Source organism: Microtus oregoni, unplaced genomic scaffold (genome assembly GCF_018167655.1).
Source record: "Microtus oregoni isolate MIOR12 unplaced genomic scaffold, Mior012 000008F_ref0000371, whole genome shotgun sequence".
Taxonomy (NCBI): Eukaryota; Metazoa; Chordata; class Mammalia; order Rodentia; family Cricetidae; genus Microtus; species Microtus oregoni.
Genome location: NW_024543067.1, coordinates 27,880,349 through 27,893,589, shown reverse-complemented (window position 1 = coordinate 27,893,589; position 13,241 = coordinate 27,880,349). Strand labels below are relative to the sequence as shown.

Sequence of the window (13,241 nt, the reverse complement as noted above, 5' to 3'; positions counted from 1 at the left end):
TCAGTCCTACCTCTGCAAATGTCCCTTGTCTGGATCCACTTCTGCTCCTGTGGAGCTTGACATCTCAAGTCCCCTAGAGCCTGAGTTGCTGGCTCAGTTCCATTTTCATGAAATTTGCTGCCTCAGGCCTGTTTTGGTCTAGGTCACTGGCCCAGTCCTGCTTCTGTAAATGTCCCTTGTCTGGATTCACTCCTGCTCCAGTGGAGTTCACCAGGGCCATTCTGGCCCAGGTGGATGGTTCAGTCCTGCTTCTGTGGATTTCACTTCCTCAGGCCTGATCTGGCCCAAGTTGCTGGCTCAGTTCTACTTCTGTGGAATTTATTGCCTCAGGTCCCCTTTGGCTTGGGTTTCTGGCTCAGTCCTGCTCCTGTGGAGTTCGCTGCCTCAGGCCTGCTCTCTCTTTTATATTACTTTTATTTAACTATACTGTGCCTCATTGAGAGTCTTTTATGTCTGAATCTGTCTTTATTGTATATCTGTAAGCTTTTTCTGACCAGAATCATTTTTTTTTGTAAATGCTAAGCAGGTATAGCTAGGACTAACACAGCTTTGCCTGTTGGCTCCACCCTGTCCAACATGGCAGAGGTATGTTCACCACCTCTGTGAACTATGTTCACTGCACCAGCTCCAAAGATTTAGCAGGTCTTTGTCACCATTAAGCAACTTATAGCACTTTCCTCACAAACCCCATTTAAGTGCTCCGTATCTGGGCCTCTCTAAAAAGTCAGAGCCCTTCCTGCCAGTGCAAACTAGTAAGCTATATCTTAAAGAAGCTGTGCCTCTGTATGGTGCCATTTGTAGGTGGAGACTACTTGTTTTTTCTTGTCCTGCAAACCCAAATAATCACATGGAAACTCTATTACAACACTGCTTGGCCTATTCGCTCTGGTTTCTTATTAATCAACTCTTACATCTTAAACTAACCCATTCCTATTAATCTGTATATCTCCTTGAGGCTGTGGCTTACTGGTAAGATTCTGGCATCTGTCTCCTTTGCCAGCTATATCCTTTTTATTTGAGTAAAAAGGTCAAAAGATAATAGTCAAGGTAGCTGGGTCACAGGGCTTTGTATAGTCTAGTATTCTAACATAGAATTAAGACACATAGTATAATAAAACCCATTTTTCATTTTATACCAGTAAGGCAAATATGCCTTTAAGAAATTTTCATTCTAAAATAATTGTAACATGAATGGCGCCTGATTGTTGGGGTTTTCTGTCCTGCCCGGTACCCCAAGCTGTTTAGCCCCAAAGAAAATCACACAGGGATCTTTATAATTTATAAAGCTGATTGGCCCATTAGGTCAGGCTACTTATTAGCTCTTGTAGCTTATATTAACCCATTATTCTGATCTATGTTAGCTACACGACTCAGTCCCTTTTTCAGTGGGGCAAATCACATCCTGTTGCTTCTGTGGTCTGGGAAGGAGTGGGAGAAATCAGCTTCCCCCTTCCCAGAATTCTCCTGTTCTCATTGCATCATTTCTACTTCCTGTCTGGTTTTCCCACCTATACTTCCTACCTGGCCAATTGGTGTTTATTTAAAACAGGATTGACAGAATACAGACAATTCTCCCGCACCAAAATTCTATTTTTATTTTTTATGCATAATCAAATGAAAGGCATTTTAAAAATTTTTATAAGTTAAATTGTACTGAATGACCAAGCTGTTTTGTGAACCTCTCTTTATTCAGGTGGTCTCTCCTACTCATACCTAGCCTTTATCAATTCTGATAGTATCCGCAGCTTTTTCTTCTCACGTGGAAACAAAAGCAAAACCTCTTCCCCAATGTAACACATATGCTGGTTTCCATTCTGAGGAATATATAATTTATAATTATAAATTAGCCCAATTAGTATTTGTAGGAAATCATTAAAGTTTGTGGAATTTAGATGTTGTAGTGTTGAGCTTTAGCACTTTCTTTATTGGTGGCTGCTTTTAGGCCATCAATGGTATTGGATATTTATTCACTATAAAAGTTTGTTTTTATTCTTGAAAAACTGTCCCTCTTGAGGCTAAAATTTAAGCTTTTGAAATACACAGAATGATTTAATTTAATAATTTTCTCTACCATCCAATGGCTCTCTGCAATTGTTGTTCTTTTCTCATTAGGATTTTAAAGATTAAAGCACTGTGTATTCTATCTCTTGGCGTCTTTCTTACACTCTCCTGGTTATTAATAATATCTTTTAATGTGGAGTTAGATCTTTTTATACCTGCCTATTCTGTAGCACTGTTTGGTATATCTATAATATGTTTTATGTTGTAATATGCAAAAGATTGCTTCATAATACTAGAGACATATGATGGAACATTTTCAGTAAATTTGTGCAAGTATCTTCATTAAAACCATAACTTCTAATAAATGTTTAATTACAGAATCAGCTTTTTTGTAACTTAAAGCAGTTGCCTATTGAAATCTTGAATATGTATCTATGGTATGTTGCACACCCTTTAATTTTCCAAACTCTGCAAAATGAAACACATCCATTTGCTAAATGTCATTTCTTTGGGTACCTATTGGATTAGTTCCTATAGGTTGTATAGGTTAGGTATATAGAACAAGTTGGATATTTCCTTATAATTTCCTTGGCTTGTTGTCGTGTGATAAAAAAAAAAACCTCTTTCTTGAAATCTTTGGGTGTTAACATACTATTTCTTATGATACTCTGAGACTTCTGGCACATTTCCTATTAATAGCTAATCAATTTCATTATTACCTAGTGCTAGAGGGACTGGTAGACCCATATGGACTCTGATATGTGTTATATCTAATGATATCTACTTATTTCCATTTCTGATTGAATAAATAGCAAGGTTAATTCTGAATCATCTGAAATATGTTCTGCAGTTTCAATATGTAAAACAACTCTTTTGAGAATCAATAACTATATTAAGAGAATTAGGAAAATCTAATAATACCATAAGAATGTCATATAGCTCTAATTTTTTAAAATAGAATGGTAATGGCTTTCAGACATTTTACTTATTATTTCTAACTTACAACCTGCCCTTACTGATTCATTTGCATCAGTATAGAATGTAGAAGCTCCAAAAATTGATGCTGCCCTTACTATATAAGAAAGAATCCAATTAGTTTTTTTTAATAAACTGAGGACTCTTGCTTTTGTAATATTTGTTGTTAATCTCTCAAACAATACAGAAAGTTTTTTGTCCATGTTAACTTTTTTGTTCATAATGACAATATTTCAATATTAGTAAACGGTACCACAATTTCAGCTGAGTCTATTTCTACTAATTGATGAAGTCTCATTTTTCCTTTTATAATGAAGTTGGAAAACGTTTCTAACATGGGTATTTGATTTTTGTTTTGTTTGTATGGTAAAAAATGAAACCATTTTAAGATACTGTCTTCACCTGCATAAGAATCCCTATGGGAAAATGGGTAGAAGGCAAAATAACTAAAATACAATCAAACTTTGAGTCCAAGGAATTTACATCTGTATTCTATAATTTCTTTTCTACCAGAGCCAATTCCCTCTCAGCCTTAGCTGATAATTTCCTTGAACTATTTAAGTACTTATCATCCATTAAGGTCTGATATAAAATACTTATTTCTCAAGTAGTTAATCCAAATATGATACATTGCCAGTTAATGTCACCCAGAAAATCTGTAATATCATTAAGAGTTTGTAATAGATCTCTCCTGATTTTTATTTTCTGTGGGCAATTTTTTTTAAAACTATTTTATATCCTAGATAATTGAGAATCTCCTCTTTTTAGTTTCTTTCAGGAGCAAGTTGTAATTCCCAGCAAGGCAAAATTATCTTTACTTCATCAAACATTTTTCCTAAAGTATCTGTGTCTGAATAAGCCATTAAGATACAATACATATAATGATAAATTTTAGATTGAGAAAACGATTTACAAGTGATTTCTATGGATGTTGTACAAAATATTGATACAGTGTAGGGCTGTTTAATATTCCTTGTGGAAAAATTTTACAGCTTTTTAATATTTTGAACCTTTTTAAAATGTTGAACATTATTATAATGAAGGAACTGTGAAGGCAAATTTTTCTTTATCCTGTTCTTGTAAAGGTATAACAAAAAAAAAACAAACAGTGTTTTAAATAAAAGACTCTAATAGACCAACCCATAGGTAATGAAGAAAGGAAGGTAATTCCAAGTTGTAAAGAGTTCATTGGCAAAATCACCTGATTTGTGGCTCATAAATCTGTTAACATTCTCCACTTTCGAGATTTCTAAGCTGATCCTACACTAACTATCCTAGTGTCTATAATTTTTTTAATGTCAATGGCCATGGTTCCATTCACACAGGTTTGTCAGTAATCCTTTTTAAAGCCAGGGCAGGTGATCCCTGACTGTCTTTGATAATATCTTTTCATATTCTTCTCCAAAGTATTCTTTATTATATTATTTGTTTATGAGATTGGAGGAATGTTAATCTACATTTTCCACTGCTGTAGCAAACTGTATTCACATAAATTCATGGTTATATTAGCCACATATGACTTTAATTTTCCTGTGTGTCCCTCTGATCCTATAGACTTGACCCACCTTGTCCCCTCCCCTTTTTTAACCTAAGATAAACCTGAACATTTACCTCACAATGAGGTCAAATTGAATGTCAAGAGTTTGGTGATGTTATTGTCACATCTGCTCCTGTATATACTGAACCTTCTATTTCCATGCCATCTGTTTGTATTTATAGCTTTTGTATCTGATCACATGTAGAAATTTGCCAAAATACTTGTTTTTTGGTCTCTCCTGGATTTTTTGTTTTATCTACTAAAGCCATTCTGTCTTTTATTGCATCCAGAGCAGTGCTGTTTTCAACAAAAGATCTTATATTGTTTAATTGTTTAATGAGTTACTCTGATGCTTAGTGAATGATAGAATCAAATTTGATGTCATAGCCTGTGGGAGGCACTTTAGGGCATTCCCCAAAGGCAAGGGTAAACTTGCCTATCTCTCTTTTTTTTTTTTTTTCGAGACAGGGTTTCTCTGTGGTTTTTGGAGCCTTTCCTGGAACTAGCTCTGTAGACCAGGCTGGTCTCGAACTCACAGAGATCTGCCTGCCTCTGCCTCCCGAGTGCTGGGATTAAAGGAGTGCACCACCATCGCCCGGCTTGCCTAGCCCTCTTGATCTGCATTCATTAGTCCAATGTTGGCCTTGGTCATACCTTCTGCATAATCCTGAAGATTAGTACTGGATTTTTGCATTATCTGAAGAAAAAAAAATATTTCTAGGAATGTCTTGCCTACAATCCATTTTTAAATGACCTTGCTTAGCACAATTAAAACATCTGACATTTTGAATCTTCTTAAAAGTTTTATAAATACTTCACCTATCATAGTAGCATCATAAACACAAGATCCAATATTATCTATATTTCTAATCCATTCATCTATTGGTGCTAATCTTGCCTTTAAAGGCCCAATCACCCTTTTGTATTTTAATTAGCATTTTGAAAGGCCAAAGATTCAATTAACATTTATCTGACCTCGAAATCTGGTGCTATTCTATTTACAACTGAAGTCAATCTTTGCAAAAATTCAGTAAGGCTTATTTTGGATCTTGTATAACTTTAGTAAAAAAAAAAATCAGACCTCTTTCCTGATTCTTCAGCCTTGTCCTAAGCATTTAAAGCTGCTAAATGTCATAGTACCTTGGTGCAATCTCAAATTTCAGCTATCTTTACAACTCAACTTATTGAACTTTCACCTAGAAACTGATCTTGAGGAATATTAATACCTCAAGCCCAATCATTGTTCTATGACCCTAACTTCCTCTTTCCACAATGTTGACCATGCTTTAAATAATAATTCTTGGGCAACGCAGAATTGGTATTTTTTGGGGGACACAATCTTATCTTTCCTTATTAAAATATTGTTTCCACATTCTATGCAACAAAGATCCTTGGTAGAAGAGGCCTTTGCCTATTTCTGATGCTTGCTGAAGTCTGTTCCTCCACATTATCAGTTATTTTTATATTAAATGTATTTTTTAAATAATATTTTCTTATTTTGCATATCTATCCCAATTACTACTTCCTCCCCTCTTCCCACTCCCCCACATCCCCCCCCCCACCTCACCACTATCCACTTCTCAGAGAGGGTAAGGTTTCCCATGGGGAGTCAACCAAGTCTGACATATCACTTTGAGGCAGGACTAAGGCCCTCCCCCCATATTTAATCTGGGCAGGTTATGTATCCCTCCAAAAAAGAATGGACTCCTAAAAGCCAGTTTAAACACTATGGATAAATCCTTTTCCCACTGCTAGTGGCTACAATGATTTCCCCAGGCACACATCTGTCACCTACATTCAGAAGGCCTAGATTGGTCCTATGCAGTTTCCCATGCTGTTAATCCAGAGTTAGTGAGTTCCCATTAGCTCAGGTCAGCTGTTTCTGTGGATATTCCCATCATGTTCTTGACCCCTTTGCTCATATTGTTGCTCCTCCCTTCCTTTGACTGATCTCTTTAAGCTCAGCAGAGTGCTAAGCTATGGATCTTTGAAACTGCTTCCATCAGTTCCTAGATTAAGCTTTTCTGGTGACAATTAAAGTAGTAATCATTCTGATTACAGGGAAAGGGCAGTTCAGGCATCTTTCACTATTGCTTAGGGTCTTAGCTGGGGTCATTCTTGTGAATTCCTCTAATTTTCCTAGTGCCAGGTTTCATGCTAGCCCCATAATGGCTCCCACAATCAAGTATCTCCTTGGTTGCTCTCCCTCTCTGTTCTCCCATCTTAACCATCCTATTTCATCATATTCTTTTCCTCCCTCTGCCTCTTCCCTCTCCTTCCTCTTCCACCTTACTGTATCCCCACTCCACAGTACCAATTTTCTCAGGAGATCTTTTCTATTTTCTCTTCTCTGGGGGATGGGTCCATGTATGTCTTTCTTATAGTTCTTTTCAAGGTTCTCTGGTTTTTTGGTCTATAGAATGGTTATCCTTTGCTTTACATCTAATATCTACTAATGAGTTAATCCATACCATGTTTATCTTTCTGGATCTGGGTTGCCCCACTCGGGATGGTCTTTTCTAGTTCCATCCATTTACATGCAAATTTTAAGATGTCATTGTTTTCTACAGCTGAGTAGTACTCCATTATGTGAATTTACCCATTTACTTTATCCATTCTTATTTGATAAGCATCTAGGTTGCTTCAAAATTCTGGATATTTTGAATAATGGTGTTATGAACAAAACTGAGCAAATGTCTTTGTGGTATGATTGTGTATCCTTTAGGTATGTATACACCCAAGAGTGGTATTTCTGCGTCTTGAGGTAGATTATCAATTTTCTGAGAAACTGCCATATTGATTTTCAAAATGCCTGAACAACTTTCCACTTCCACCAGCAATGTAGAAATGTTCCCCTTACTCTGCATCTGTTTTTGATCTTAGTCATTCTGACTGGTATAAGATAGTATTTCAGAATCATTTTGATTTGTATTTCCCTGTTGAGTAAGGATGTTGAGCAATTCATTGTTTTCAGCCACTGAGATTCTTCAGTTGAGAATTCTCCGTTTAGATCTATACCCCATTTTTATTTGGATTATTTGGCATTTTAATGTCTAGTTTTTTGAGTTCTTTCTATATTTTGGAGACCAATCCTCTGTCTGATGTGAAACTGGTATTTTTTTTTCATTCTGTTGGCTGGTGTTTTGTCTTCTTGGCTGTGTCTTTTCCTTTACAGAAGCTTCTCAGTTTCAGGAGGTCCCACTTTTTTATTGTTGCTCTCAGTGTTTGTGTGACTGGTATTATATTTAGAAAGTGGTATCTTGTGCCCATGCATTCTAGGTTACTTCCCACTTTATCTTCTATGAGGTTCAGTGCGGCTGGATTTATATTGAAGTCTTTGATCCATTTGGATATGAGTTTTGTGCATGTAGATAGATGTGGATCTCTTTGCATTGCTCTACATGTTGACATCCAGTTATGACAACACCATTTGTTGACTATGCTTCATTTTTATCATTGTATAATTTTACCTTCTTTGTCAAAAATCAGGTGTTCATAAGTGTGTGGATTATTATTTGGGTCTTTGATTGGATTCCATTGCTCTACTTGTATATTTTTGTGCCAATACCAAGCTGTTTTCATTACTATTGCTCTATAGTAGAGCTTGAAGTCAGAGATGGTTATGCCTCTGGAGATTGCTTTCTTGTACAAGACTGTTTTTTGAAATCCTGTTTTCTTTTTTTTCTCATATGAAGTTGAGTATTGCTCTTTTGAGGTTGGTAAATAATTGTGCTGAGATTTTGATGGGGACTGCATTGAATTTGTAGATTACTTTTGGTAAGATTTCTGTATTTTAAGGCTTTTCCAGGCTCAGCTCCGGAACTTGGTAAGTGAGTCCAGGTACACTTCAATGATGTTGGTGTTGGTGGATACAGATGCAGCTTACTTCCATTAGTATCTTTGGTGTTCCAATTCTATTAGTTCTCTTAACTAGTGGGAAGGACTTAGAAAGTCACGCTTTTGTTATTGGCAGGCTCAAAATAAAAGATCTAACAGAAATCAGGGTAAAAACTCCATCATCTCGTATATCAGTTTACCAATCAACAAACTAGTTTACTACAGTTCTTTGAAGTAATTCGTGACCTGGGTTGTAAGCAGATCTCTCTGGGTTTGAAACCAGCCTGGTCTACAAAGCAAGTTCCAGGACAGCCAGGAAACAGAAAATCCTGTCTCAAAAGAAACAACAATCAACAAAACATCATGGAATTCAAGGCAATGATGGACAGCATTAACCCTTTTGAGATTATACCTCTCACTTTTCCCCAGTAATCATCTCTCAGTACCTTAAAGCATGTTTAGTTAGACTTAACTTGTATTTGCATGCCTCTTTCTAAGCATAATGACAAGTCCCAAATTTAGACTGTATATACTGCCACTGGAAAATTTGATTTCTTTCATGGGAAATATTTCAAGAGAACAGTCCAGTTAGAAGATATTTCCAGAGCTTCAGAAATGGTGTGGATAACATGTTGACAAAGTTTATCCTACTGGTATTTACAATTAAGTCCACATCTTTCGAGACTGAATAACAACTGCATCTCTTCTCTGCCACATCAAGGATTGTTTCCACACAGGCTTTACTACATCTCTCTAAACACTTTGTTTACTTTATGGTTAGAAACATGTTTCAAAGTAACAACGCTTTCATTATTCCAAAATTATTTACTGATACTTTTTCTTTGCACACATTGTCCTGATTTGGATTTGGCTCAGGGGTCTGATTGAATCTAGGGTTATTAATAAAGAAAACCTGATTACTGGAGAAGTCTCTGCCTGAAGTAAAGCAATCAAATTAGCATTTCTCTTCTACTTGACTGTATTATTTCATAGTCTTTGTTTCTACCACGGAGTAATAGGAAGATCATAAATTTTCTCACAGCATGAAATAATTAAAACTATTAAATGGGCTGAGATGTAATGGTTCAAGTCCTTTGGGGGAGACCCTAACTGCATTTTCTTTCTGCCGTGCAACCCCTGCAGATGCTCATTTTTGTTCTCTCATAGCATTTTTTATGCTTTAAATCATAGCATACCATGAATTCAACATGAACATGACAATTATTATCACTTTTTTTTTAATAAAAGGCTCTAAACTCTGGTTTTTCTCTTATTACAAGCCTAACAAAAGAGATACAGCACACACTTGGTGAATGAATGGATGAATGAAAGTCAATCAATATGCCTAATTTTTGATAAATACAAAAATGCTAGATCAGTTCAATATTTATTGATACTGGTCTAAAAAATACTTTGTATTGGCCAAATCATTTTTCCCACAGTGAAAAACTTCACAAATGATAACAAATTTAGTTATTGTTTCCATTAATATCACTCCATTCTTTCTATACTGGATATTGAAATGTACACTATCGAACAGTTAGGAATGAGAGTGGGAGATTTCATATTAATGGCCATTGGAAGGAGCCCACAAAGTGTTCATGTCTTCCTTCTGTTCTCTTTGACTGTGCTGAGATCCTTTGGTGACAAGCAGCCAGTATCCAAGGAAAAGAATTCCCTGCTGGTCTCTGTCTGTATCACATCTGGAACCTGGGTGCTCCCAAACTGAAGTGTTGTTTTCTCACTGATTTGCTGATTTTGCCATATCTCTCTTCTCAGCTTTTTGGGTTCTCTCTTCATTCCCTGGTAGCTGGTGGTAGATGTCTTTCTAATCAATCTTGGTCTCCGGTTCTCCCCAGTGTATCTGTTTTTTTGCTTGTTTGTTTTGGCTTTTTTTTTTTTTTTTTTTTTTTTTTTTTTTTTTTTTTTGCCCAGACTGTTCCTTTCACTCCAGGACCTCCATAAACCTTGAATCTCATTATCCTATCTCAGTTTTGGTACCCAGTTGTGGAATTCAAGGTCACTAAGGGGTAATGGGAGTAAATGAAGTGAATTAGTGTGAGTTTATCCTGTGTTGCAATGAGCATGTGGCATCCAAACATCGTAGACTGATTCTCTGATAGCAGTGGTATAAACGTGCATTACATAGCTTAGCCAGCATTTGCCTATGCTATATCAATGCTTCTTTACATAACACTGAATGGGGATTAGTTCGTTAATGAGGCCCAATAATTGACTAATTCTTCCATGATTGCATAGAAATTAATAGTAATAACATAATTTCATCCAGTCACTTCTCCACTCCAAGTGGTAATACTCATTGCTTTATCTATTATATGATAGTGACCAAACATTCTAGATTTTATGTGCCTCAGTTTCTATTTTCTTGCTAGATGATTTTCTCTGTCAAAGTATGCTAACTATGCAAATTGCTCTGAACTCTTAAGGAAAAATAGAGAAAAAATAGAGCTGTAGGAGTGATAATTAGATGCCACGGTATTATTGGTGTTTTAAATGGAGTTGAAAGGTTCATGGAATAAAATTCTTTCCATATTTTCATTAATATGGATTTTTAATACCCTTTGGAAGTTAACCTGAAAAGTGTATTCCTTCTTTTATAGTGCTAAAAGAAACTTTATTCTCCTCAACTATGAAATTCTTTATGACAGAAAACGCTGAAGTTTCACGAAACTCAAAAAGTTACGTGTGACTTCAGCAATACTGCTTGATCACTGGACATCCCTGTCTCTGGTTTAGCTCATTCAGATTACCATTGAGAGTGAAAGCCGGCTCTTTGAGACAATCCACAGGGTTATGTATGCAAAGAATTGTGCCATTAGAACTTACTACAATCATGTCTGGCTCTAAATATCAAGTAGGAACCTTTCTATGGGTCCCCAGAATTAAAAAAAAAATGTATCTAAAATCAGGATGAATTCACATTTTGCACTTTCCATCATGCTTCCGGTTTAATGGTCCTTTAGTGCATTTTGAGTGGCGCAGCCTAGCACTGTGTGCAAGGGAGTTCACCACAGATTATTCTTGCTTTGTTGCTGAAGTCACGTGCTACAGCAGCATAAAAATGATGCACCCCAGTTTGTAGAAGTGTAGCTGGAGTTTGTGTCTGAGTTTTCAATCTACCTATTTGCTAAGCTCGTTTCAGAACTATATAAACAACATATACCTTATTCTTGTTAGTAAGATATTGACTCCTCCACTTATCATCGAGACATTTTAGAATATCCATAAGAGGCCCCTTATTATTTCTTTGTATTCAGTGACTGTATGAAAATCATCTTCATAGTGAATGGCCTATTTGTTGCAGACCTCCATTGTGGCTTGTGAAGGACCTGGTGGTCCCAATTCAGTTCTTTGTTAAATGAACACATACTACCCATGTTCCTGAAATGTGATGGGATTTAAAAATGCTCAGTGGAAATGAACTTGGAGGTGATTTCTTGCAGTCTCCTTATTTATTTTAGAGGTAAACTGACAATGAAGGAATTAAGGTTTTTGTAACATAACAGAGTTGACTGACAAAAGCCCTGAGTCTGGTCACAGATATTGTGGTTCTATTCCCATTGTCTGCCTCTTCTCTTTGATAATACTTTTCCTTCGCATTTGTCATAAAAGATAGATGAGCTAGTTTTGCTCTGATTAAGCTCTAGCTAATAGATGGCAAAGAAAGATAGAAGCCTGGATGGGACATTATGCAACCATGTCTATGTTTGCGAACTCTGACCATCAGTGGAAACTCATGGTGATTCACGTGCAATAAATGACAGTGTGTGTTGTAAAACAGAAAAAAATAATTGATCAACAAATTCTACACACTTCCATAATCAAAGCTTTTGTGTTATGAACTAGTGTTTTTTTTTTGTGTGTTATGTTGGTTGCTGTAATTTAGATGTCATGTGCAAAAGCAATGGGGAAAAAAGTAGTACTAAGCTAAATGGAAGAATAAGGAGTCTATAAGCAGAAATTTAAAACTCAAAACAAAAACAAGAGGCAAGTTTGCTTTGTCATGCCTGTAATCCAAGCACTAAGGAAGTTGAGTCAGGGGTACCTATACCAGTTCAAAGCCTGTCTGGTTATATTATTATGTACAAATTTATTCCAAGCTAGCCTGAGTGATTTTCTGCCTTACAAATCCCCAACTCAAACTCAATCAAATCAAAAGCACACTTGAAAGCCTCTTGTGGTCACTAAAAAAAAAAAAATCAGTTTTCTTGGTGACAAAACACATCAAAGCAGACAGAACTCATTAACAGCTTTTAGGAGATATTGGGAAACTTTGGTTGTGACAATGGACAGGATAGTTGTGAATCGACCAAACTTCCAGAGACTGAGATGTCATAGACTTACAAATGGAGTGGCCATCAATGAGAATTTTGTGTAAGTACCTATAGAAACTTCCTTCTCTTTGTTTTCTAATTGGAGTTGTACTTCTTGTTTTACTATGACTAGCTATAGAGTTTGTTCACGTGATATCCTTGTGTCAAATGCCCCAAATACACAATCCCTTGGGATGCTAAAGGCAACTACACATGAGCTAATAGAAATTTTAGAGAGGTCCAAGTTATACAGAAGAGCTGGTGATGGAACTGACTAGAGACTGAGTAAAGTTGCCTCTAGTACATCTTGAAAGAAGTCTTCCCTGCTTAAGTTCTGTCCTGGCTGAACTCCATATTAACTGGTAGCTGGCATCTGTAATGACTGAACACCATACTGCTTAGCAGTTGTGGTCTGTTCTGTCTGAACTCAGCCCTCACTGATGGCTGCATGCTATTATTCTTCTCATAACTCCATGGAAACCAAAACAAGGAAAAATACATCATTGTAGTTGATAAGAATTTCTCATAGTACAGTAAGGAATTCCTGATATTTGTTA

General features: G+C 36.3%; 1 protein-coding gene across 2 annotated transcripts in view; it reads left to right on the top strand.

Annotated features, from left to right (window-relative positions):
- Positions 1-13,241, top strand: part of Cntn5 (contactin 5) — a 1,138,775-nt gene that overhangs the window by 739,523 nt on the left and 386,011 nt on the right. The window lies entirely within an intron of this gene.